Source organism: Bos taurus, chromosome X, assembly GCF_002263795.3.
Source record: "Bos taurus isolate L1 Dominette 01449 registration number 42190680 breed Hereford chromosome X, ARS-UCD2.0, whole genome shotgun sequence".
NCBI lineage: Eukaryota > Metazoa > Chordata > Mammalia > Artiodactyla > Bovidae > Bos > Bos taurus.
This window is the reverse complement of record NC_037357.1, coordinates 9,414,280-9,442,122: the sequence shown is the minus strand read 5'-3', so window position 1 is coordinate 9,442,122 and position 27,843 is coordinate 9,414,280. Positions and strand designations below refer to the sequence as shown.

Below are 27,843 nucleotides of genomic sequence, written 5' to 3'. Positions count from 1 at the left end.
TTGCCACCATTCTATTTATTACAGTCATAGTCATTATTTCTGAACTGTAAAACATAATTTTATATCTTTGTGTTTTGCTCATGAAGCTATCTCTTATTCCATTTATCTACAATGTCTTACCCATCTTCGGGATATAGTAAGTTCCTACTCTTTCTGCAAGACCAAGTTGAAATATTGCCTCTATGTGAAGTCTTCTCAAGTCTAACTCTAAGCAGCATTCAATTTCTATATATTAACATGGCCCTCTTTGCATATTTCTATACAGTGTCTCCACACTGCCTTCAATTATGTGTTTATGTGCCTTTATATCTTTTATAGACTGGTGAGCATCATGTCCTAATCATGTTTGTTTCTCAAGCTTCTAGCATAGTGCCTGGCATGCATTGGACACTCTGTGTTGCTGAATGAGCAAGTAGAAGAATTACAAGTGAGCAGAACAGGTTTCATTTTGGATAGTCTAGAATAATTTGATGCCTCAAACTCTAAACACTTGAAAAGATAACATTACAACAAAATTGTCAAAGTTTGAGATGCCACATATAGTGGCAGAGATAATTATGAAATTGCTAAAGATGTATAAAAGCTGAGGCTTTCATGTTGGTGGGGGAGTAGGGATGCAGGGATAGAAAGAGAAGTAGGGAGGCAGAATGAGTGGCTAACAATGGTGGATCTCCTCTTCAACCCATGACTTCCAGACACACTTCTAGATTTTCTCTTTGGCATGTCCTGTAATCCTCTTAGATGAATACTGGAAGTCACTATCTTTCACTTCTCTCCAGGAATACTGTCCCAAAGGGTCATGTTTACCACTTGACTGTGGTGTCCTTGAATGTTCTTCTTTGTGCTTCTCTATGGTAGAAATACCAAAAGGAGGATGGTTCAACTTACTCCCTTCCTCACCTGCTATGGCTTTATCCCATAGAGCATGCCCAATATTTTTATTGAGTTCTGTCTCAAAAAAGACTCTAAACAGATCCAATAGCCCACTAAGAGACATAACATGAGATTAAACTATGAGCTTCTAAACAAATGTGTTGAAAGACTGCCCTATTTATTCATTTATTCATTAATTCAACAGTCAGATTAAGAGTACCTACTGTGTCCCATATCACAGACTATTCAGAAAAACATTCATCATGCCCTAAGTGGATGTCATATCCTCACATCCTTTGAGATGATGCATTCCTCTTGCTTTTTAATTTTTAAATAGTTTTTTAGAGTTTATTTACCAGTCATGTATAAGGGTAATTAAAGTTTCTGCTGCTGCTGTTTAGTTGCTAAGTTGTGTCTGACTCTTTGAGACCCCATTGGACTGTAGCCCCCAGACTTCTCTGTTCATGGGATTTCCCAAGCAAGAATACTGGAGTGGGTTGCTATTTCCTTCTCCCAGGGATCTTCTTAACCCTGGGATCAAACACACATCTCCTCCTTGGAAGGTGGATTCTTTACCTAAGTGGTACTAATTGTTAGACCCAACAATCTTAAAAAGTATCTGAGTGCAGGTAACCTCAGGTAAAGTTTGACAGAAGTCTTACAAAGTAATTGATAAAATCATAATTGACTGTGCAGATGACCCTGATAATTTATGAACCCTCTCTGAAGATCTTTATAAAAGATCAACACCCCTGTAAAATGTTATAGACAATAATAAACTTGGATCGGCTGATCTTTTTGAGGTCCTTTGAGCCCTAAGATCCTATGGTTAGAATCCATGGTTGATATTATAGATTCTAGGACAAACCTCTACTCAGCCCTCTGATCCCTTTTTGGCATCCCATTTAGGAAATCAAACAGTCTTTGGACTAATTTAAAGTACAGTGAATGCTCTTGTCATCACTGGTGATGGAGAAGGACTGTTTTATATCAAGATTTTACTGTGTATAGTTATTCTTAAGCTATGATTTTATTCATATTGTAATTGATCCTATTGTAATGAGCAATGTTATGACATTGACATTTATACAAAGTGGACTCAATGTTAGGAAAAGCCTCCTTGGTCTTGTCTTTATACCCTTTTTCCTGCAAGAGGTCTGGGAGTTGTTTTTTCCTCTTTCTTTTCTATTGTCTGCGTGCGTGCTCAGTCACGTTTGACTCTTTGTGTCCCCATGGACTGTAGCCTGCCAGGTTCCTCTGTCCATGGGATCTTCTAGGCAAGAGTACCAGAGTGGGTTTCCATTTCCTCCTCCAGGGGATCTTCCCTACCCAGGGATCAAACCCAGGTCTCCTGTGCCTCTTGCATTTTAGGCGGATTCTTTACCGCTGAGCCATCTGGGATAATCTCCTAATTTTTCTGATGTCTGCTGTTTTATAAAATAAAGTTTATTTGCAACAGTTTTAGGTTTACAGAAAAATTAAACAGATAGTTTAGAGATTTGCCATTATGCCCCCCTTTACACCCCCACACAGAATTTCCCCTCTTATTAACATCTTGCATTATTATGGCACATTTGTTACAATTAGTGAACTTATATTGATTCATTAACTGAAGGCAATAGTTTATTCAGATTTCCTTCGTTTTTACCTGATGTCATTTTTCTGTTCTAGGATCCCATCCATGTTACCACACTACAGTTACTTGTCATATCGCCCTAGACTCCATTTGACTCTGGCAATTCCTCAGATTTTTTTTTTTTTGATGATATGGACAGTTTTAAGGCATATAGGTCATGTATTTTGTAGGATGGCTTTTTATTGGAATATGTGGTATGTTTTCCTCATAATTAGCCTGGGGTCATGGGTGTTTGGGAGGAAGACTACAGAGACAAATACAGTTTTCTTCACAAATTATCATAGGTACATATTATCAGCAGGACTTTTTGTTGATATTTGCCTTGCATCACCTGACTCTAACAGTGTTTGTTAGGGTTTTTCACTGTAAACTCATGCTTTCCCCCCTTTCTATAGTGTACTCTCAGGAAGAAAATCATTATGTGCAGTCCACACTTAGTGAGTAGAGTTAGAGTCCACTTCCTTGAAGGCAGAATATCACCACAAGTTATTTGGAGTACTGCACAGGATATCTGTCTCTTCTCTCTCATTCATTTATGTAATTTATTGTTTTAGTTTGGGTTTTTTACCTTTTGGCTGTGCTGAGGCTTTATTCCTGCACGCAGGCTTTGTCTAGTTGTGGCGAGTTGGGGCTACTCTGTAGTGGTGGTGCGTGGGCTTCTCATTGCGGTGGCTTATTTTCTTATTGCCCTTGGACTCGAGCGTGCAGGCTCAGTAGTTGTGGCCTGGGGAGTTGGCCTGCAGCATGTGGGATCTTCCTGGAGCAGGGAATGAACCTGTTTCTCCTGCATTGGCAGGCAGATTCTCAACCACTGGACCACCAGGGAAGTCCATGCATTCATTTATGTATTCAGTCATTTATTTATATCAGTGTGGACTCAGGAATATTTATTTATTTGTGTAATAAAGTTTTATTAAAGTATAAAGGAGATAGAGAAAGCTTCTGACATAGGCATCAGAAGGGGGCAGAAAGAATACCCGCTTGCTAGTGTTAACAATGAAGTTATACTTTAGGTCCAATACTATTTTTTGTTATTGTTGTTGTTCAAATTGCTCCAACTTTGGAGATCTTTCACTTGGTTTCTGTGACGCTCTAACATACCCCCATCAATGTAAGTTTTTTTTTTTTTTTTGTATGTACTTATGTTTTGGAACAAAGGGATGCTCCTGTTTTTTATTTCCGTTTCATTTTGTACATTCATCTCTTTGCTTTTAATCTTAGTGATTTTTGTAGAAGTTGCTAGAAGATCACAGATGACCACAACAAACTGATTAATGGTTTAGAAAAGTAGAATGACCTTACGCCTTTACTAGTCTCTCACCTGTGACTTCAGATGGCAGTTAATAAGAATTCTTTTCATGCTTTATATTGATTTCCCCAAAATTTAAACTGTTTTCTATACTAGTAACCTGGAATTTATACTTGAAATCGCCTTCTGTGAATTTTAAATTTACTGAATCAGCCTTAGTCTTTACAAAAAAGTAGCTAATATATTTGTGCTCAGACATCATAGGCATTAGTTATAATTAATGAGTTAGAAGAAAATATTTTTCTGTATGAAATATTGAAATATGATATATTGTCTAAATAATTGAAATGGCTATGTAGATTGATTATGCCCTAAAGGTAATTTTAAGGGAGATAATGGACATTGAATATGATAAATAAGACAGTGATTCTCAGGGGGAAAAAAACATAGTTTACATATATTGCCTATGTATACAGATATTGTTATTTACACATAAGTGACATTAGAAATGCTCAGTCTTCTCTTATAAGGCCTGTCAGCATTTTCATTGTAAACTTGCTTTTCAAGGGCACATAACATCTCCTCTAAAATTTCATTTGGGATTTAAACTTGCCAAACACAATTGCAGACTGTGAAAATTTCTTTTGATAATTTAATCAGAATCATTGTTTTTGTCCCAGTGCTTTGACTTGGGGAGAGCTACTTTCTTCCTGTGTCTTGATAAATGGTTGCTCTCTCATCTGAGAATGATGACTGTTGAATGAGAACATGGTCTTAAATTCTCTGAGTTTGATGGGTGGTATGTAACATCATAACTCTTTGATTCTACAAAAGGCAACTTCAAGCAGAGAACATGTTTCCTAAATGACAATGTTCTTTTTTTTTAATGGCCTATTAATGTAGTCCTTTGGGCTGTGCTATTCTCCTCTGTTGATTTCTCTGCAATAACCAGTTAGAAATTATAAATATGAAAAAAAAAGAGTTTATTGGCAATACTTAAAATATCTTCAAATTCTAAGGATGACTTTAACAAGAAAAATATAAAGCCTATATTTTCTTCAAAATTACTAAAATCTCTAGAGAAACATAAAGTAAAATTTGATTAAAGTGAGAGATGCATCATGTTCTTTGCTAGGATATCTGAATTACTAAAATATGCCAAGTTTTCCAATTTAATTGATTTCAGTACAGTTCAGTTCATTTGCTCAGTCATGTCCGACTCTTTGCGACCCCATGGACCACACCATGACAGGCCTCCTGGTCCATCACCAACTGCCGGAGTTTACCCAAATGCATGTCCATTGAGTCGGTGATGCCATCTAGTCATCTCATCTTCTGTTGTCCCCTTCTCCTCCTGCCCTCAATCTTTCCCAGAATCAGAGTCTTTTCACATGAGTCAGCTCTTCGCATCAGGTGGCCAAAGTATTGTGGTTTCAGCTTCAACATCAGCCCTTCCAATGAACTCCCAGGACTGATCTCCTTTAGGATGGACTGGTTGGATCTCCTTGCAGTCCAAGGGACTCTCAAGAGTCTTCTCCAACATCACAGTTCAAAAACATCAATTCTTCTGCTCTCAGCTTTCTTTATAGTCCAACTCTCACATCCATACATGACCACTGGAAAAACCATAGCCTTGACTAGATGGACTTTTGTTGACAAAGTAATGTCTCAGCTTTTTAATGTGCTGTCTAGGTTGGTCATAACTTTCCTTCCAAGGAGTCAGCGTCTTTTAATTTCATGGCTGCAGTCAACATCTGCAGTGATTTTGGAGCCTGGAAAAATAAAGTCAGCCACTGTTTCCACTGTTTCCGCATATATTTGCCATGAAGTGATGGGACTGGATGCCATGATCTTAGTTTTCTAAATGTTGAGTTTTAAGCCAACTTCTTCACTCTCTCTTTCACTTTCATCAAGAGGCTCTTTAGTTCTTCTTCACTTTCTGCCATAAGAGTGGTGTCATCTGCATATCTGAGGTTATTGATATTTCTCCTGGAAATCTTGATTCTACCTTGTGCTTCCACCAGCCCAGCATTTCTCATGATGTACTCTGCATTTAAGTTAAATAAGCAGGGTGACAATACACAGCCTTAACATACTCCTTTTTCCTATTTGGAACCTGTCTGTTGTTCCATGTCCAGTTCTAACTGTTGCTTCCTGACCTGCATACAGGTTTCTCAAGAGGCAGGTCAGGTGGTCTGGTATTCCCATCTCTTTCAGAATTTTCCACAGTTTACTGTGATCCACACAGTCAAAGGCTTTGGCATAGTCAATAAAGCAGAAGTAGATATTTTTCTGGAACTCTCTTGCTTTTTCGATGATCCAGTGGATGTTGGAAGTTTGATCTCTGGTTCCTCTGCCTTTTCTAAAACCAGCTTGAACATCTGGAAGTTCACGGTTCACATATTGCTGAAGTCTGGCTTGGAGAATTTTGAGCATTACTTTACTAGCGTGTGAGATGAGTGCAATTGTGTGGTAGTTTGAGCATTCTTTGGCATTGCCTTTCTTTGGGATTGGAATGAAACTGACCTTTTCCAGTCCTGTGGCCATTGCTGAGTTTTCCAAATTTGCTGGCATATTGAGTGCAACACTTTCACAGCATCATCTTTCATGATTTGGAATAGCTCAACTGGAATTCCATCACCTCCACTAACTTTGTTTGTAGTGATGCTTCCTAAGGCCCACTTGACTTCACATTCCAGGATGTCTGGCTCTAGGTGAGTGTGAGTGATCATACCATCATGATTATCTGGGTCGTGAAGATCTTTTTTGTATAGTTCTTCTGTGTATTCTTGATTTAGGAAATTAAAATTTAATTTATGTTTCATATAAATTCAACAAAAAATTCTGTTTATTTATTGACAATGATTCTAAAGTTCACTTTGGAAGAATAAAGATTTTAATAGTTAAAAATGTGTTTAAAATATCAATAAAAGATACTAAGATGTATCACCAAGTTAGAATAATTATTAGTATGGTAAGATTGTAAGGATGAAAGGGTGAATAAAATGAAACAGATAGCTTTGAAAAATTATCATGCTTATGATTATAAAAGCCATGAACAATGGGATAAAGAATAATTCAATAAATAGTTCTTTGAAAATTAGCCATTCGAGAGGTGAAGGAGTCTACCATAAAACCTCAGACTAGAGTCCCACTTCACATTAGATACCTAAATAACTTTTTGAAACATTTGAGTTAAATGTTGTAAGAGTTTAAAACTGAAAACAAATAGAGTTGGCTATTTAATTTTATGATGAAGAGCAATCCCAGAAGAAGGGCTTTGGGTTTAAATCTATAACAAACAACATTTGTTCATAAAAAATACAATTAACAACATGAAAAGGCAGCTCATAAACATGCAAAATATGTGCAATGCATATGACACAGGTCTAATATGTATAATAGATAAATACCTCTTATAAGTCTTAAGAAAAAAGTGAACACTCCTATAGGAAAAAGGCAACAATCTGAGTAGGAAATGCAAAGAAATGCACATCGACAATAAACATATGGAAAATACAAATTAAAAGCAGGTATTTTTTGCCAATAACATTCACAAAGATTAGTTCTTATGAAGATCTGAAGACTGGCAATCTCCTGTACTTATAGAAGAGAGTAAATGTAATTTTCCTGGAAAGCAAATGGCACTATGGAAAAAAATAATAAAGAACTCAATTTCTGCTCCAAGTAGGTACATCAAAAGGTTGACCATTCACTTGCCTAAAACTCTCTTTTCCTTACTGCTGGGTCCCCCCTCTTTCTGGTTGTTCACCCATATTTCAAATTTGTCCTCTACTGTCTTTCTAGTTTGAGTGGGGAGATACCATGGAGGTCCCTCAAACAACCCTCAGTTGTTGCAAATGACTCAGCTTTGGGTTAAGACACTTAATCTAGCATGAAACAGAATGATGAGTGTAGGATTGGGGGTCAGGCATACCCTAGCTTTGCTACCAGGTAGGTAGTGACTTTAGGCAAATGGCCTAACCTCTCTGAACCTTATTTTGTTATGGATGAAAAGATAAAATATGTATAAAACAGTTCGTTGCCTGGAATATAGCAGGCAATTAAAATGGTCACTATTGTTGCTACTATTGTATATCAGGGACTGCAGGAGACCAATGAATTTCTAAAGAAATTATTGAAGTTTTTAGGACAAGGTACTTTATTGTTATTATTAATATCTAGTGCTACCAGATGGAGAAGGCAATGGCACCCCACTCCAGTACTCTTGCCTGGAAAATCCCATGGATGGAGGGGCCTGGTAGGCTGCAGTCCCTGGGGTCGCAAAGAGTCGGACACGACAGAGTGACTTAACTTTCCCTTTTCACTTTCATGCATTGGAGAAGGAAATGGCAACCCACTGCAGTGTTCTTGCCTGGAGAATCCCAGGGACAGGGGAGCCTGGTGGGCTGCAGTCCATGGGGTCGCTCAGAGTCGGCCACGACTGAAGCGACTTAGCAGCAGCAGCAGCAGTGCTACCAGAAGGACGGAATATGAACTGAGCTGCCAGTCTAAGTACTTAAGATATAAAGGAAAGAAGTAGCTCTCAGGAAGTATTCTAAGCAAGTGACTCTTAGAGACTTCACCCATTTCTTCCATTTCTCTATTCCCAGCACCAAGCACAGTTCCCAGCAGGTAGTAATATGCAAAGGCTTGTTGATTAGGTGGATAGATGGCTGACTGATGACTGGCTGGCTGAGGTTTGACAAATCAAACCCCTGGTAGCCAGGGAGTAGTGTGAAGGAGTATAGTACATGTGTGTCTGGAGAAGAGGGGCATACATAATTGGGAAGAGAAGGAAAAGGTAAGACAAAGGGAGTCGCAGGATGTGAAAAGATAGCTTCAGGTTTTTGAGTTACAGTCCTCATGACCTTTATGTTGTTTTCACACTCAACTAAAAGAGCTGGGAACATACTGGAAGAAATGCAAACTCTTCTGGTCTTACTAATGGACTTGAAAATCCCCTCCTTCACTTCCACCCTCCTAGTGAAAATTAGTAACAAGATGACAAGGAGGAGACTACTCCAGGGAGCTATTGCTGAAGTCTGTGGGGATCCAGGATCTAGGCTAACAAAGGACCATGGCCTGAGTGACCTATTTTCTTTTTTTTTAATACATGAATGTATTTGTGGTGACAATCTAAAGAGATACATACATCATATGTCCTTTAATAAATTACCATTATTGGAAATAATAAAATTCTCTCAAATAAGAGCTGTCCTAAAAACTTGGAAGCATATGGTTGCCAAGGTTTTTGGAATCTTTTAAAATATGAGGATTCTGAAGGACTTTCAAAAGATTTAGTATTCTCATAGATTATGCATGCACGCGCACACACACACACACACACACACACACGGACATTTCTTTGTTGTAGGAAGTCCTATCAGGGTTTCAGACTGGTAAATTTTTCCGGAGTCATGACCTGGGTACAAAAGCCCAGGCAGGACATGTTCAGCTTCAGAAGTGGCAGAGGGGAGTCAGGGCCAATAGATGTAATGTTAAGCAGACTTGACTGATGAGGGTAACAGAATCTAGACAGCAGGAATAAAAAATGGGACTAGAAGGGAGGGTTAAGCATTTATTGGGATTGGAACATGATAATTATGTATACTTGTAAATAAACCAAGAAGTAGATACATTTGTTCAATAAGAAAGTTAATCTTTGTGGGAAGACCACAAGAGATGTCAGGCTTTATGAAAGACAAAAAGGGGCACCTACTCATTTGGCTCAAAAAGAGAATACTAGGATGACAAGTGAAAGTGTCAGTCACTCAGTGGTGTCTGACTCTGTGACCCCATGGACTGTAGCCTGCCAGGCTCCTCTGTCCATGGGATTTTCCAGGCAAGAATACTGGAGTGGCTTGCCGTGCCCTTCTCCAGGGTATCTTCCTGACCTGGGGATTGAACCTGGGTCTCCCATATTACAGGCAGACTCTTTACCAACTGAGCCACCAGGGAAGACCTACTAGGATGAGGAAGGTTTTAAAGACAAAGGTGATGTCCACCAATCTTCATTCACTTAGTGAATATTATTGGTGTGCCTTCCATGTGCCAGATAGTGTTCTAGGCACCAGGGGTTCTGTGCAATAATAAAGAAGATCTTCCAAGTTCCTGCTTTCATGGAACTCGTATTCTAATGGGAAGGCAAACAATAAATGAATAAACACGTGGAGGCATAATGTGTTAGGTATAAATGTTATGAAGAAAATAACCCAAGACAAAGGGGTAAAGAATAGTATAATGCAGTAGGAATAGGTTTTGGCTATGATGGTCATCAGAGTCATCCTTATTCTTGAGGAGGTGACACTTGAACAGAAACATGAATGAAGTACAGTCAGTAACCATACAAAACCTAGGGAGAAGAGACTGGCATTGCAAACAGATTGATTAATAAGTCAATATGCCCTGAGGTGGGGTTAAGCTTGGAGTATTAGAAGAACCGAAAGCAAGCCAATGAGGTTGGAGCTGAGTGATTTTGAGGGAGGCAGGAACAGGTTGTGTGGGACCCTGTAGGCCATGGTGGTGAATTCACTTTATGTTTGCCAGAAAGCCATTGAAGGCCTTTGAGCAGAGGAGTTATGAGATCTGATTTATGTTTTAAAAGATTACCCTGGTTGCTGGCTAGAAAGAGACTTGAGGAAGGCAAGAATTGAAACAGTGAGGCCAGTGTAAAAGGTTATTGCCATAGCCTAGGTGCAGGCTGATAGTGGTGTGGATGAGAGAGTGCTGACGACTGGTTAGATTCAGAAGGTGTTTTGAAGGTAAACTTGATTACAATTTGCTGATCACTTGGCTATGGGATAGAAGGGAAAGAGGAACCAGGCAGGGCACGAGATTTTTAGTCTGAGTAACTGGGTAAGTAGTGATGCAATTTACAGAGGTGGGGTTATAAAGGTGGAGAATCAAGGGACAGATTTTGAACAACTTGAGATCTCTCTTACCTAGTGGCCGATAGGAGTAAGCAGTTGGATACATGAGTGTGAAGTTCAAGGTGTGGTCAGGATTGAAGTTACAATTTGAGGGGTGGATTTATTTAACTGTGGGACTGGACAAGATAATCTAAGGGATGGGTACAGATAGAGAAGAGCTCCCACAGATATGCATTCCATGGAAACTGCTGTCACTGAGATTTATTTGTTCAGTGAACACATGTTTTTGAGTGCTTGTTTTATGTTAGACACTGTGCTAAACTCTGGAAATATAGTGGAGAACCAAATATAGCTTCTGTCTTTACAGACCTTAGAATGAAAAGCTACATGGCTGATAAAAGGATCGGGACAAAAATGTCACCCAGAAAGATAGACTAAAACATTGAGCTTTACAAAGAATAAAACAAACATAACAATTGCTAAGTCAGTATGTTCCAGTTAAACCAGAAGACAGAGAAAATGAGTATTCAGGATATGTATGGGAGTGGGAGATGGGGAAGCAGGAGATCAGAGTCAGGGACACTTCCAGGAGTGAGGCTAAATATCTCTGGAGAACATATAGGCAAAGAAGCCTTGGACAGAAAATTTTGAGCCTATGGGAAAATATATTTCTCACTCAGTGAAGGTATGGAATAGTAGTGCATTCACATTGTGCCAGAAAAGATATCCTAGAGTCACATTAGAGAAAAGATCAGAAAGGAAGGAAGTGGTTATAAGCTTAGGTTCCAAAGTCATGTGTAGATTAAAGTGAAAAGTATGGAAAAGTATCTAGGAAGTTGCATGGCATATAGTACACAGTGAATAAATGTTATATAATAATACTTACTCTGATGACAATAAATTTGAGAATATTCTACAGCTGAGCTAGTATTGCTCTTCATTTCCTCCCAACAAACTGAGGGAAGAAACTGAGTTAACTGAGGCTCATAGGTAAGCAGGTCAATGCTTGATAAATATATCTGGATTTGTACTTTAAATTTTTTTCTTAAGTTGATCCTTTAATTTTTCATTGTTTGTTGGTCAGGGTCTTTTCATATGTCCCCTCTCAGTTACCTCAGAGAGAAAGAAAATATTTTCTTTAACTGGGCATCTTACCATCTCTAGAGCAGTGATTCTCAGACTTGAAGGTGCTCAGGAATCACCATGGGATTTTGTTAACATGCAGATCTCCATTCAGTAGATCTGGGGTGGGGCTTGAGATTCTGTAGTTCTAACAAGCTTCCAGGTGATGCTAATATTGGTGCTGCTTTCCATGAACCAAACTTTGAGTAGTGTTGAGCTAGGAAACCTACCTGGAAAACACTAGAAAACACAGGGCTGGGGCAATCAGTGATCTGAGTCTCAAATAAGTGAGGCATGCTTCACATGATTATCCCTGCTTCTCATCTCAGCCTCAGGTGGTTCTTTTACATTACAGCAGTGTAAGGAGAGCATTTCATGGTGGGAAACTGGGATTACCAAAACAGAAAGCCTGCACGTGATCCCTTACTGCCTCCATGTTGTCCTGAAACAGATGTAAATGCACAGCTGTCAGCTACAGAGAAAGCTCCTGAGGAAAGTCTCCATGGAGCAATATATCTTCCTTTTATCATTTTCCTCTTCGTGATGTTTTCTTTTCTCAATCCCATGAAAAATCACATAATAGGATTTTTATTGTAACCTGTTTGAATGGATAGGACAATGGAGAAATATTGCAGCCAAGAAAGTGTTCTCACAACTAAAAGAAGTTTATCTGAGAAATGTTTGTGGCAGAACATAAGCCACTATTAGAAATAAAATTTGGACAAGATGAAAAATCATTCAAAATAAATTGCATATTGTTTATCAGAAATACTTGCAATATACAGAAAGATTTTCATTATGATTATTGAGATAAAAATTGTGGCTTTCAAATATATTGTTCCAATATGACCAGCATATTTTATTACAAAAATAGTACTTCCTCAAGAAAGGCCTCTGATAAATGGAGATTGAAATAGTATACTCTGATGCCACTGATTATCATCAGATATCTTGGCCTTTTCAACATGACCCACCCTTTTAATGAATGAAACATGGAATTTTATTCCATTACTTTAGAGGCATTTATTATCTTTGTATATTGTCCAGTCTTTCTTTCTTGTTTGAAATCATTTAGTTTTCCATCCACAGCCCTTTAGGAATTTTTTCTGTACACGATTGATAGATATGAGAGCAGTATAGTGAAGTGTTTAAGCTCATGGCCTTTAGAGATCGATTTGAATCCTCCTGTTGGCACTTATTACCTGTGTGACATTGGAGAACCAATTTAAGGTTCTGGTGTCGGTTTCTTCATCTGTGAAATGGGAATAATAATAGTCCTTAATTTATAGAGCTGCAAGTAATAGTTAATACTTTAAAACCAGCCAGTGTGCTTGTGAACATTTACTAAGCTTTTCAAATATTGTGGATAATCTTATTAATGATGTTAGATGGTAAACCATTTCATATCAGTGCTTATGTTGTATCTCCCCAGCTAGACTACAAATACATTTTCATTATGGGAGCAATATCTTTTATGTTCTGTTTATTACCTTCAATGCATTGCTATTTCTGCATGTTTGCCATCGTCACAATGGATTTGGTTTGCAGATACAACTACCATGAAGTAAATTATAAAAAAAAAAAAAATAGAGACTGCAATTAGGAAACACTGCCATCAATAAGCAAGTAATGAGGTGGGGTAAATGGAAAACATATTTTCTCACTAATAATTAATACTAATTATAATAATCCTATTTATCAAGTACCTATTTTACTATGTTAGACACTATCTCTTATTGTTCACATTAATTATATGAATTAAAAAACTGAAACTCATAGAAATTTAGTAACAAGTTTCAGGCCACTCAAATAGGAGTCACACTTATTACTCACTAATTACATATACTCCTTTGGCTTATTCCTAAATTTGAGATATGATTCTTGGTTAAAACAGCTGAATTGAGTTCACATAACAATTCTGCTTCTCACTAAACATGTGACAAGTTTGAATTCAGAACCCACATTTTTAAAATAGACTCTCTCTCTAAATGTAAATCTGAAGCTTCTTTGTAAAAGACTTCATCCTCTGTCATTTCCTGGGAGTTCTTGCCTCCAGAACTACATAAGTTGATCATTTCCTACAAATCTTTAGTTACTGCCAACCGAAGATGATGTGTCCTCTGTTATCATGCCCCAGGATTTGTCCTCTTTTTCCTCATAGGTATAAGTTATGATAATGCATTTCTGATTTTCCACTCAATGAGAATAATCCAGATGTGAAAACATTGTGTTTCTCCATCTGTTTCAACACTTGGGCTAGTGATCACATTTTAATTAGTAAAGCAGTGGTCCTGAACAGAAAGAGAATGATCAATACTGTTGGTTCAAGTCCAGTTGTACTATAATGAACATCTTGGCTATAAACTGGATTCTTTTGGTTGACTTATAGTCTTGCCATTGGCAGATTATTAAACCAGTAAAAATCTCCTAGTTCTACTTTACCTGGGGCCAGTAATTTCAAGAGTGTTTCCTTTCTCTCCTGATCACTTCAATTATTATTCTTATGAGGTGTGTGTTGAGTGGCAGACTTGGTCAAGGTAGATGTGGAGATGGTGATAGATCAGAGAGTAGGAAAATCTTGATTGTACTTTATTCCCAAGTATCCTTAGTATAGGAATATATTTTGCCTTATGTTGATTCAGTCACCTGAATAATATGCATCTTTAAGGTTTCAATTACAGTTCCTTCATCATTTGCTTTTCTTCCAATTTGAGTATCATTTGCAAACTAGGAAATGTTTTCAATATCCTCATCCAAATAATTACATTCATATAAAAAATCTGTTAATGAAACAGTAGAGCTAAGGGCTTAATTGCTGAAAAATCAACTCTCAGAGCTAGAAAATTCGGTTAAGGTTCCATGGCAACAAGATCTATTATTAACTGTATAAATGTTATCTAATAACATTTTGAAATTAACGTGCTAGTTTAGGTACAAGACTATATATAAAGGTAAGGTGCTGTTTAAAAATAAAATAGTCTGTTTAAATGGTTTCTCTGGATGAAAATTTTGGAAAACTTCCAGTTTCTTCCAATTATTTTAATCCTTATCAAATTTTATGCTCATTTTTCTAACAGTTAATAAGAAAATGCTCCATTTCTTTTGAAATACAACAGCATTTGATATCCAAGTCTTATTTCTGTCTCAGTTTTTTCTAAAGAAAAAAAACTAGCAGAAAAGAAAAATGCAAATACAAATGTAATGAAGTAGGAAAGTTGCTATAGGATGTGTCTAAGAAGGGAATCCAGGAGAGCAGGTCATCCTTTGAAGGAAAAACGTTAGACATGAGAAAAGATTTTTGCAATTTTAAAGTGTGATAAGTATAGCAAAGTATCTGAAGTTGAATGAAAGATATTATTACATGCTTATTTTGCCACAAAGAAGTAAAAACTGGCCCAGGTTAATAAAAATGAATGTAGAAAGGTAGTAAGAGTTTTTAGTAAACACTTTATTCATATCATGGAGAGGAAATGGCACCCCACTCCAGCACTCTTACCTGGAAAATCCCATGGACAGAGGAGCCTGATAGGCTACAGTCCATGGGGTCACAGAGTCGGACATGACTGAGTGACTTCACTTCACTTCACTTAACTTATTCTTATCAAAGCAAAAATGATTGAATACTTAAACTACTGAATGTATGACTGAGAACTTCTAGTAAGCACATTGAACAGATAGCTCAGAAGTGGGAAACACCACTGAGATTTTTCTCATTCCAAACAATACCCATGCTACAGATGGCAAAACAAAGGCCCAGGGCTGGGCAGTAATTTTTCCAAAGGCACACAGTAATTATAGCAGCCTAAGCATGTGGAAGAATGCCAGGTTCCATTCTTCCAGAGCAGGGGCGGGTATCATCATGAGAGATGATGATAGTATTCAAACACTGGAAGAAGCATTTATTGGAAACATGTTGTTTATTCATCACTATGCTGGTTGTCAGAGGGGATCCCAAGCAAAAAGACATAGTATTTGTCCATGAGAAGCTTTTTATCAAATTGGGAAGACAGGGTCTACATATTTACAGCAGCACCTTCAGGACAAGTCCAAATTCAGGTAAAACATGAAGATCTAAAAGACTGCACAGTGCAGACTAAGTACATGTTGCTGGAGCAATTCTTCGTAAAGGTAGTTATGGGGTGAAGTGACTAAAATATTGGACTTCAGCTGCTGGTGCTATATTGACACTAAAGGAAAAGACTGAAAATTGACCTTAATATGAGTACAAATTTAGGTTAATATTAAAGAATAACTTTCACTGAGTACTTCTTGGGACTGAGGAGAAGGCAAAGAAAGTATAGTAAGTTGTTCCACCTTACCTATGGTTTCAGTTACCTGCAGGCAATTGTGGTCTGAAAATAATAAATGGAAAATTCCAGAAATAAACAATTCATGATTTAAATTACATGCTGTTCTGAGTAGCATTATGAAATCTCATGTTGTCCACTCCATCCTGCCTGGAGGTGAGTCATGAGTTTGTCCAGAGCACTGGGCAGCCTTTTAGTAGCCACCTTGGGTATTGATTGAGAGGTAACCCTTATTTTACTTAATAATGGCCTCAAAGCACAAGAGGAGTGATGCTGGCAATTCTGTTATGCCAAAGAGAATACTTAAAGTGCTTCCTTTAAGTGAAAAGGAGAAAGTTCTTGACTTCATAAGGAAGGGAAAAAAAATTACTTACTGAGGTTGCTAAGATCTGTGGTAAGAACAAACCTCTTTAGGAAATTGAAGAAGGGGAAATAAATTAGTGCTAGTTTTGCTGATGCACCTCAAACTGATAATGTTATGGCCACAGTGCATGTTTAGTGCTTAGTTAAGATGAAAAAGATATTAAATCTGTACAGTAACCTATTTTGAGATATCACATTACCATAAATTTTATTAAAGTATATTGTTATAATTTTTGTATTTGATTATTATTGTTTTAATCACTTACTGTACTAATTTATAATTTAAACTTTATCATAGGTATGTATGTATAAGAAAAAAGTATTGAATATATATACATATAGGGTAAAAGTATTGAATATATATATAATCAATATATATTCAATACTATCTAACTATCTGTCTATATATAGGGCTTGGTATTATTTGAGATTTCAGGCATCCACTTGGGCTTTTGGAACATATCTCTCCCCCAATGCCGAGGATGGTTGGGGGCTACTGTATGTGCTTCTTGTTCTTCATAAACTTAAGGTTTGATCGTAGATACAAGGCATTATTTTTGAAGTGTAAGACATAGATAAGGAAGTTCATAATTAATTACTAAATGAGAGACATAAACAGGAAATCAAATGAATATCCTAGAGTGATCTCAAAGAAGAGGATTAGTGACTATATGGTAATGTGGAAATATTGTGAGTTATCAAGTCATACAGATTGGATTCTCATGCAGGCTATGATATTTAGTGGGTGTGTGGCTTTGCTTATCTTCTCTTTCTTTATCTGTAAAACTAGGGGTGTATTATCAATACTTGGGGCTCCCCTGGTGGCTCAGATGGTAAAGAATTTTCCTGCAATACAGGAGACCCAGATCCAGTCCCTGGGTTGCGAAGATCCCCTGAAGAAGGGCATGGCAACCCACTCCTGTATTCTTGCCTGGAGAATTCCATGGACAGAGGAGCCTGGCGGGCTACAGTCCATGGGGTCACAAAGAGTCGGACACGACCGAGCAACTTTCACTTTCGATATCAATATTTGCGTGGGTCCTGTGAAGATTATAAATAATGGATGTGATGGTATGGGACTTTTTGAGGTAGTGAAAACATCCAGAAGTTGATCGTGGTGACGGCTGCACAACTCTGTGAATATATTAAAATGTATTGACTTGTATAATACTTTATTTAAATGGGCAGATTTTAAGGTGTTATCTAAAAAAAATTAAACATAAATTTACCAAATTGGAAAAATTTACCATATGACCTACTCCTATGTATAGACATAAGAATAATAAAAACATATGCTCACAAAACACACCTGAATATTTGTAACAGTGTTATTACTAATAGCCCCAAAGCAGGCACAACCCAAATATCTAACTGTTGAATGGATAAGTAAAATGTAAAATACCCATACAATGGAATCTTATTCAGCCATAAAACAGAATGAAATTCTGATACATGCTATAACATGGATAAATCTCAAAAATGTTATGCTAAGTGAAAGAAGCCAGATGCAAAGGACCACATATCATATGATTCCATTCATAAGTAATATTCGGAAAAGGCAAATCTTTAGAGATAAATAATAGACTAGCTGTTGTCAGGGACTGGGGATGAGAACAGAGAGTGACTGCTAATGGATATTTGGGGCGTAATTAAGTATTGTAAAATTGGTTTGTGGTGATGGTTGCACAATTCAGTAAGTTAACTAAAAATCATTAAATTGTACATTTTAAATGGGTGCATTCTATAGTATGTAAATTATACCTCAATTAAACTAACAGATTCAAAGTGTCAAGTAATATATGCTAAACATAATATAATAGCTTTCATCATTGTTGAAGCAATCAGGAAAGGCCTTCTGAAGAAAGGGACTTTTGATGGTGGGTGATGGATAGGCTTTGGCTAGATAATGGGGAAGGGAAAAAGGAAGGATGAAGAGGTAGGGTGAGTAGTGACGTGTGGTGAGAAATAGGCCTGATGTAATGAGTGTTGCTCATGAGAGTAGGGGGTCTGTTGTTGTTTAATCACTAAGTCGTGTCTGACTCTTTGTGACCCCATGCATTGTAGCCCACCAGGACCCTCTGTCCATGGGATTCTCCAGGCAAGAAAACTGGAGTGGGTGTCTATGCCCTCCTCCAGGGGATCTTCTTAACCTGGGCATCAAACCCACGTCTGCACTGCAGGCAGATTCTTTACCACTGAGCCACCAGGGAAGCCCCTTATAGTGTCTGTACTAGGGGATGTTGTCAGATAAGAAACTGTTGCAATCAGACTGAAGACTGGTTGTACATGGCTGACACATGCTGGTGATGAGTTAAGAATGAAGAGGTTTGAGTGATAGAGTCCCCGGGTCATAGAGACAGTTTGTTGGCTGGCTGGTACTGATCCAAACTATTTAGAGACTGAGTTTGGAAGAGCTTTGGTGATAGGATGTGATACAGGTGGGTTGGGGTGTGATGTGATGTGACAGCTGTCTAAGCAGGAACTTACACAGTAAGATCAGTTTTATGGCTGAGCAAGTAGGCTAGAAGAGCCAGCCTTGAGGAGTCAGGCCCAGAGTGACTAGCTTCAGAACAGGTAAAGTAAAGATAGAGCTGTGATGTGCTGGTTAAAAAAAAAAAAAAAATGGTGATACAACTGGCTGTCTTTTCTCTGGCTGCTCTGGAATCATGGAAGAAGCACTGACTATACTACCTTCCAGTCTTATGAGTTAATTAAATAAGCAGCCCTGTCAACATTATGGCTTTCCAACAAATTCACTGAGGTTGCTGAGGGAGAAATGTCCACATGTCTTCTGGAAGTTGTCTAGAATTTTAAAGATTTCCTACTCAACCTGAAGCAAATCCTTACAGTGCTTAATCTAAGCAATGTGATAAGATCATGACCTTTTCAGAAATGCCTTTGATGTCAATCCTAATTCAGCTAAATTTTACCTGACAGAGTAAGAATGAAACATTATAAGCTAGTTTGTCAAGCATCTCAGTAATCTCTTGTGGCAATAACCTGCTATAACTCAGCTCTGCAATGACGGGGACTGGTGAGTGATGTTCTTTGACTTGGAAGGAACTTATTAAGTATTTGACCATTGATTAATGAAGTAAAAACGCACTAAGTAGACCTTGAAGTGAAGTAGACTGAATAGAAACCTAGCAGGCACTGGTCCCTCCTGCCCACTATCCATACTGTGATTTATTTTGAAAATGATGACTGTTTATAGCTACAATGACTCAGAAAAACCAGTGTTGAAAATCAACAGATACAGAGATGAAAAACATTGTGGGTAACTCCTGTCTTGAATTTTAATCACCATTATAAAAGTGAAAAAAAGGGGGCCTATAAAGGATTACAGTTGTGAAAGCCAATTTTTCCTCAAATGACCATTCTGATGTATAAATTTAAAAGCTATGCTATTATTTTTAATAATATAAACATAAAAGATCAAGGAAATTGAAATTGCATTTTTATTTTTTCAGGTACACTTTATGATTGGCTGTAACAGCAAAGTAAGTATATGATATTTTTGAGTTGATCATCCATTAAGTTTTAGAATGCTTTTAATCTCTTCTTCATCAATGTGTTCCATTTTCACAAAGACAATAGATACTACAGTGCAGAGACTGAAGAAATGGGATTATTTTGGTCATTATGACTTTTCTTAATATTTTCATAAGTTATCAGGTTTCTTTCCGTTAAAATTTCTCTCTGTATACACAAAGATTATTGAGTGTTTAGAGGATTGTCAGCACACAGCACACTGGTTTTTCTGCCTCTTGTTTTGTGCCTCAAAGTGATATACAGAGTACATTCTGAAATATTTCACACTCTTGTAGACTATCATCTCATGAATTCTTATTGAGGCTTCTTTGCCATGAGAAACTCTTTTTTTATTGTCCAGGTTAGATTTTAGCATCCCGTTCCAGACTATATATAGTTTTTGAGGCTTCTTTCTAGAGCTAATCTCTCAATGTGTTCATAAGGCAAATGACCAAAAACCTCCCCCTTTATCATAAAAAGGCATTACCTAACATTATGAACAAAATGTAACATTCATAATTGTCAATACCAAATGAGATATAAAATCAAGGTGGCATGGAAGCTTCTGCTAGAGATGGAATGCTTTCCAGTGTTGCCTTGCAGTTTCTTCCCTAGACTTTGAACATATTTTGTTCATTACAGCCCCTCGGACTTTGGATACTGCAGCCCCAAACCTTGCTTCATGACAGTCCCTGTGTGGGCAACTAATTTACCAAGAATTACAATTTCTTTAAAAAGAAAGTGAAAAGATACTAGTGTGTAACACAGAACAACTCTTCATGTCTTGGTGCCCAACAGGTACTCTTATAAATTACTGCCATATAATAGGAGATGGCAATTCCTGCATTACTGCCACTAAAAGATAAATTTATGATGCATTATTCTGTCTTTTATTGTCTCTTAAAACATCATCAGATTGAATTTAGAGTAGCAAGGATACAAAGTATATACACAAGACATCCTTCTCATAAAGTAGAGAAAAGCCAGCCTTCTTTGTGCCTGAGTGCTGTAGTATCAAAATGGAATGACAAGTCTGAGCAACTTCTTGTTTCAGCACACAAAAAATGTAGACCTGTTTCATCCTTTACTTTAAAGAATGCAGGGCCAGTTTGTAATAGGGAAAGAAAAGAGAAAGAAAAGCCAATGTTTCAGTCCTACTGATATCACTAACAAGCTGTATGACCTTTAACAAGTCACTTGAGTTCTCTGAACCATAGTTTCCACCTCTGTAAAGTTTTATGGTTAAATTAGATGACCTTCAGGTTCCCTTTTGGTTTTAATATCTTATAGTCTAATATGATTAATGCACATAATACCATATGTACCTTATTTATAATTGTATGTACCTTAGTTGTATGACATGACAGCAATATATGACTACAGAGCTAGCAATTTTTTGAAGATGAAAAAGACAATGTGGCTGCTGAGGCAGGCTAATAATAGTAGTAGTAGTAATACTTGTATATTATTACTTCACTTAAGAAATATTTATTGAACACCTGGGTGTCACATCAGTAGTAGGTGTAGAAGTGAAAATGAAATATTCCCTTTCCCTTCACATGCGGTAGTGAAGGATATGGTTCTGTAATATAGAAAATCCATTTCCCTAAGTATCTGATTAACTAGATACTTAGGGAAAGGGATGTTAATTGAGGCTTTTAAAAAATTAAGTAGTACAGCTATCTTTTATTTCAGTCTTTGTGGTTAAAACATTTTGTAAAACTGTAGTCCATTTTGCTACCTTAGTGAACATAATTGAGTTTTACTTTAGTATTTGGAATATTTTTTCAGGGTCTCAAGTTCATAATTATGAAATCAGTCCTTATTGTACAGAAAAAGTAAGAGCTTGTGATGAATAGGACCAGACCATTTCTTAGGAGATTAGTTTGTTTTTCTTTAAGTATTCATACATTCAAGATGCCCACTCACTTAATCACCATCTTCCTTTTTCTCATAAAAGTTGAGTATAGAACATGAAATAAAATGTTTCATTAGTTGGGCTTCAGTTAATTAAGGTTTTACTGTACATAAAATCCTGATTAGTAACATGGGAATCTGGTTGGTTCTGGGGGGAATTAGTACACTCAGCTTTCAGTGCCAGATTTGGTTAGGAACGTGGGCTGACTACATGATGGCATCTGGAAGAGATCAGCCAGAAAGGTAAAGGTGGAGTTACTGTTTTTTTACCCAGCTTTATTGAGATTATATAAGATTGTGTAAGTTTAAGACATATTCTGCAAAATGGATAAGGAGATTTAAAATATTAAGGTTGAGGGAATTCTCTCCTGGTCCAGTGGTTAGGACTTAGTGCTGTCACAGCTATGGCCTGGATTCAATCCCTAGGTTGGGGAAATAAGATCCCACAAACTGTGCAGGAGATAGATCTATCTTCCATCTATTTGAAGAGCTCTCTTGTGGAAGGGTGAGTAGAATCCCACTTAGAAGGCATCTGAAAAGTTATCTATTCCAATACCTCCCCTTCTATATATCCATAATATATGTGTATATATATATATATATATATATGCACACATATATATAAAATCAGTCAGTCAGTCAGTTCAGTCACTCAGTCATGTCCGACTCTTTGTGACCCTATGGACTGCAGCATGCCAGGCTTCCCTGTCCATCACCAACTCCCGGAGCTTGCTTAAACTCGTGTCCATCGAACTGGTGATGCCATCCAACCATCTCATCCTCTGTCTTCCCCTTCTCCTCCTGCCTTCACTCTTTCTCAGCATCAGGGTCTTTTCCAGTGAGTCAGTTCTTTGCATCAGGTGGCCAAAGTATTGGAGTTTCAGCTTCAGCATCAGTCCTTCCAATGGATATTCAGGACTGAGGATATATATAATATCCTCATATATATTCTATGCTATCTCCTTATACATATATTTATATAATACCCCCATATATGTATCCATATAATATTTGAGTCCCTTCTACAGTGTTCCACTAAGTGAGATCATCTGGAGAACTGCTGACGCAGCCCATTCCACCCTTGTTAGCACTTTCTCTAGTTGGGGCAAGTGAGGGCTACTCTTCATTGTGGCACATAGGCTTCTCATTGCCCGGTAGCTTCTCTTGTGGAGCAGCGGCTCTAGAGTGTGGACTCAATAGTTGTGGTGCACGGGTTTAGTTGCTTTGCATCATATGGGATCTTTCCAGACCAAGGATAGAGCCTGTGTCCCCTGCACTGGCAGGTGGATTCTTATTCACTGTACCACCAGAGCAGTCCCCACATCTTTTTTTAAATTTTATTTTTCAGCCATGCTGTATGTGTGATGTTAGTTTTCTGACTGCATATTGAACCCACACCTCCTGCATTGGAAACACAGAGTTTTAACCAGTGGATAGCCAGAGAAGTCCCCTAATATATCCTTATACTCATAACCCATAACTCTTTTAAATTATTTATAATATTTTTATCATGTTTAGGTTTTATGTATTTACCCAGCTGAAACATGAACTCGAGGTTGTATAATATCTTGTTCATATACCTTTCCCATAGATTTAACATATTTGAAACAAATAATGTATAAATGATATATAAAGTAGTATTTTATTTCATTGGTCATAAACCTCATTTATCAGTTTCATTCTGGAAAAGTGATTCATTCAATCCGTAACTTCTTTTGTTAGATTCCATCATATTCTTTTCTTTTCAACCTTTCTCTTTCTTGACTGAAGAATCTTTTTTTGTTGTTGTCCCTTATTCTAATAATTAAGTTTTTTTTCTGGATATTTTCCATATCTGTCATGGAGCAGAACAGTGAGCAGGAATAATTGGGGTTGAAGTGCAAAGAGAGAGGCACTGTGGCAACCATTCATCCTAGGTGAAAATTCTAAACATTGTTATCAATATTTCTTTTCATTCTTCCTTGCTTTCCCCAGGTCAACTTCTAATTCTCACTGTATCACATAGCAATTGTGATTATTTCCAGGTCAGTGGCTTATTATTAGTTTGTCTTTCGTTGCTCAATAATGTAAATCCAGAGTGCATATTTTAGTGTGTGGTACTAAAACGTTAATTCTTACTCTCCTTTGGACATATGTCTTCCTTAGCACTGCATATCAATTCTGAATCAACTTTTCGCTGGAACTTATAGAAAATTAAAGGATATTTCAAAGGCAACTTTTATTCTCTCAAAAAAGGGAAGGCAGGATGAGAAGGAAAAGTATAAAGGTTGAATGGGAGCCTGAAGTCAGTTTCTTTGATATAAGTCTGAAAACAAAAGCCATCTCTTTCTGAAGTGAAAAACAAAACCAAAACAGGAAACAACCACCTAGAGAATCCATTTCAAACTTTGGCAGCATCAAGAAAGCTCTGGCCTGCTACCTAGATTAGACATGATAGAAGTTTGCCTGCCTCACCAGTCTTTGAATAGCAATTCCTTTTGATGACTGAACTTGAGTTACTGAAAGCACAGGTAAGTGATAACAATAGATCAACTGGAACCCAAGAGGTGATGAGCAGAGATGAATGATTTTTAAAATACAGGGAAGCAATAGGAAAATCTTTCATTAAATAGACTATATATATTTCCCCTTCCCTGTCAACAAATAGCATTTCAAATTATTTACCCTAGAGTCTCTGGCAAAATGTGCCTTACCCAGAAGGCTCCAACATGATAAACTGAAATCTGTTTGAACAGCAATGTTATTTTGGGAATAAATGCTCTAAGATGCTTGGGGAATTGTTCATGTCATTGGATGTTTTCATGAGATTGGATTTTCCCCCAGACTTGTTGACTTGTAGTCTCAGGAAAATGAACCCTTTCTTTGGGGGGTGTTGAGGCAAGAATGAGCTGTTAACATTTGGTGTGTATCTCTGTAAACCAATGTACTGTTATGGTGAGAAGTGAACATTGGTCTCTGAGTTGTCATTTCTTTTCTTTTTTTTTTAAATTGCCTTACAATGTTGTGTTAGTTTCTACTGTACAGTACAATGACTCAGCCACATATATACATATACACCCTCTCTTTTTTGGATTTCCTTCCCATTTAGGTCATCACAGAGCGCTGGGTACAGCTCCCTGTGCTGTGCAGTAGGTTCTCATTAGTTTTCTGTTTTCTACATAGTGGTGTATATATGCCAACCCCAATCACCCAATCCATCCCACCCTCCCTGGGCTGCCATTTCTCTTTCTGAGAAAATTACATTCAAAAGCCACTGAAAAGGAAGCATTTATGCCTTAAATCCTACATCTATAAATACGGTTATGTTTGGGCCTTTTAGTTTTTCCTTATGTGAGATATTTCTGCCTTTAAGTAAATGACACATTTAGGTTCAAATATGTAAGTTGAATCAAAAACTAGAAGGAGCTATTCTAATTTGAAGAAACCCTACTTGGGGAAGGAAATTCATAGCAATAGCAGGTTCACTCCTCTTCTGTGGTCTTTTAGGGCTTCTGACCTTCTCTCTCAAGCATAGAATTTTGGCTCCAAGTTCCTTTTTTGCTTGTCCTGATATTTCCTATGCTAAGAGGCAGCTCTTTAAAGAGGGATAGTGTAAATTTCTACCAAATTGAACTAATGTTATAAAAAATGGACCTGAGTTTAAACCAACCAACTAAACACCAAACAAGAGACCACTTAAAGTGGTTAGAACCAGAAATAAAACTGCTAAGTTGCTTCAGTCATGTCTGACTCTCTGTGACCCTATGGACCATAGCCTGTCAGGCTCCTCTGTCCATGGGATTCTCCAGGCAAGAATACTGGAGTGGGTTGCCATTTCCTTCTCCAAGGGATCTTCCCAACCCAGGGATCAAACATGAGTCTCTTATGTCCCCTGCATTGGCAGGCGGGTTTAATCACTGAACTTAAAGTTTGTAGCATTCTCTGAATTGAATACGAAACATGGAAATATTTCATTCAGTTTAATTCACTGACTCAAAAAATGGCTTATTTTCATACTTTACTTCCTTAGAAAAAATCATAAGGTATTCTTTAAAAATTAACACAATTGTAATAGAATTATAGTATATTTTCAGTCTAAAAATGACCTTAGAGGCTAATCTGACTGCCTCCTTTCTCAGATGACAAAATTTAGACCCAGAGAAAATGGACTAAAGCAAGTCTTATGTAACATGGTGTTCTCACAGTTCAGTCATCTTTCCAACACTGCAAGATGTTCCCTATGTAGTTAACTCTTTGGGGATTATAGCTTAAAGAGAACAATAATGAAGGATATTAAAAAAAATCATCAGTGATTTTCTCTTCCTCTTCATTAGTGTAAATAGCTAGGTTCAGAATCTGGCAAATTGGAGGAAGGGGCTCTGGGCTAGAAGCCAGTTGGAACTGGGGAAGGTTGTCCCAGACCCTCTGAGTTTCAGAGAAAAGCTAACCTGATCAGAAATTTATCCATGGAATACCCTTCATTTAGTACCAGTCTTGTGTTCTTTAGTTCCCAGTTTCCCACCAGTTTGCCATCTTTAAGGCATTGACTTAGGCTTGGAAAAATCCTTATAGGTATGTAAGTCATCTGCTCCTGTTATCTGAGTCCACAGCTTTCTTGACAAGTGGCCATTAACTACATGCAGGGATGACATATTTCATGCTGTTCAGCCATCCTCATCACTCTCTTCTGAACATGCCCTATTTGGTCCATGGGTTTTTAAAGACAGAAAACCCATAGTTGAATACAATACTCTAAGGACTAGTTTGGGCAGCCCAAATTAGATCAAGAGTATCATATTTCTTGTCCTAAGAGTCTACGAATCCATTCACATAGCCTATGCTCACATCAACCACATCATCCTGCCAACTCATTGTGCTTATAGTCAACTAGAATCTAGTCTCTATACACAGCACTGTTTTAAAGCCAATTTCTCCCACGATGTACTTATGTAGTATAGACAATTTTTAATGCAAATGCAAGATTTTATATATCTGTCTATGAAATTATAACATGTTATATTTGGCTCATAGTTCCATCCTGTCATGAATTTGGGGGGGATCACAATTGTGTTATTTAACATGTTAGCTATTCTGAATAACTCTGTGTCATCAAAAAACTACTTCCTCACCCATGGCATGGGTTAAAAAATTGTTAAATGGGATGCAGGTGAGGGGATTGCTAGACACAAATTAACCAAATTAAACCTTGATATGGTTGTTCATTCATTAAGCATTAACTTAATTGGCACCATCGTTTGTCTCTTGTGTTGTTTAAACTCAGCCAATGGTACATCATGAAAGACTTTGCAAAATGCTTTGCTGAATATGAAACACTTACATCTGTCTATTTCCCTGTTCTATCAATTAGTCAGCCTGCTCAAAAGGAAAGTGAAATTAGTCTGTTAAGACATATTCAGAGTTTATCTGCATTGACTACTGGTACTGGATGCATCCTAGCCTCAGAACTAAGTCAGTAATCTCAGAAATCTTTTGTGAGAGCCAAGAAACATTCAGATCAGATCAGATCAGATCAGTCGCTCAGTCGTGTCCAACTCCTTGCGACCCCATGAATCACAGCACGCCAGGCCTCCCTGTCCATCACCAACTCCCGGAGTTCACTGAGACTCACGTCCATCGAGTCAGTGATGTCATCCAGCCATCTCATACTCTGTCGTCCCCTGCTCCTCCTGCCCCCAATCCCTACCAGCATCAGAGTCTTTTCCAATGAGTCAACTCTTCGCATGAGGTGGCCAAAGTACTGGAGTTTCAGCTTTAGCATCATTCCTTCCAAAGAAATCCCAGGGCTTATCTCCTTCAGAATGGACTGGTTGGATCTCCTTGCAGTCCAAGGGACTCTCAAGAGTCTTCTCCAACACCACAGTTCAAAAGCATCAATTCTTCGGCACTCAGCCTTCTTCACAGTCCAACTCTCACATCCATACATGACCACAGGAAAAACCATAGCCTTGACTAGACGAACCTTTGTTGGCGAAG

The 27,843-nt window shown here is 37.6% G+C and overlaps 1 protein-coding gene across 1 annotated transcript in view; it reads left to right on the top strand.

Annotated features, from left to right (window-relative positions):
- The window catches only part of TENM1 (teneurin transmembrane protein 1), a 916,085-nt gene that overhangs the window by 134,208 nt on the left and 754,034 nt on the right, over positions 1 to 27,843 (top strand). Inside the window, exon 3 of the mRNA XM_005227449.5 lies at positions 19,893 to 19,922. The gene's annotated coding sequence lies outside the window, so the exon portion shown is untranslated. The remainder of the gene's footprint in view (positions 1 to 19,892; positions 19,923 to 27,843) is intronic.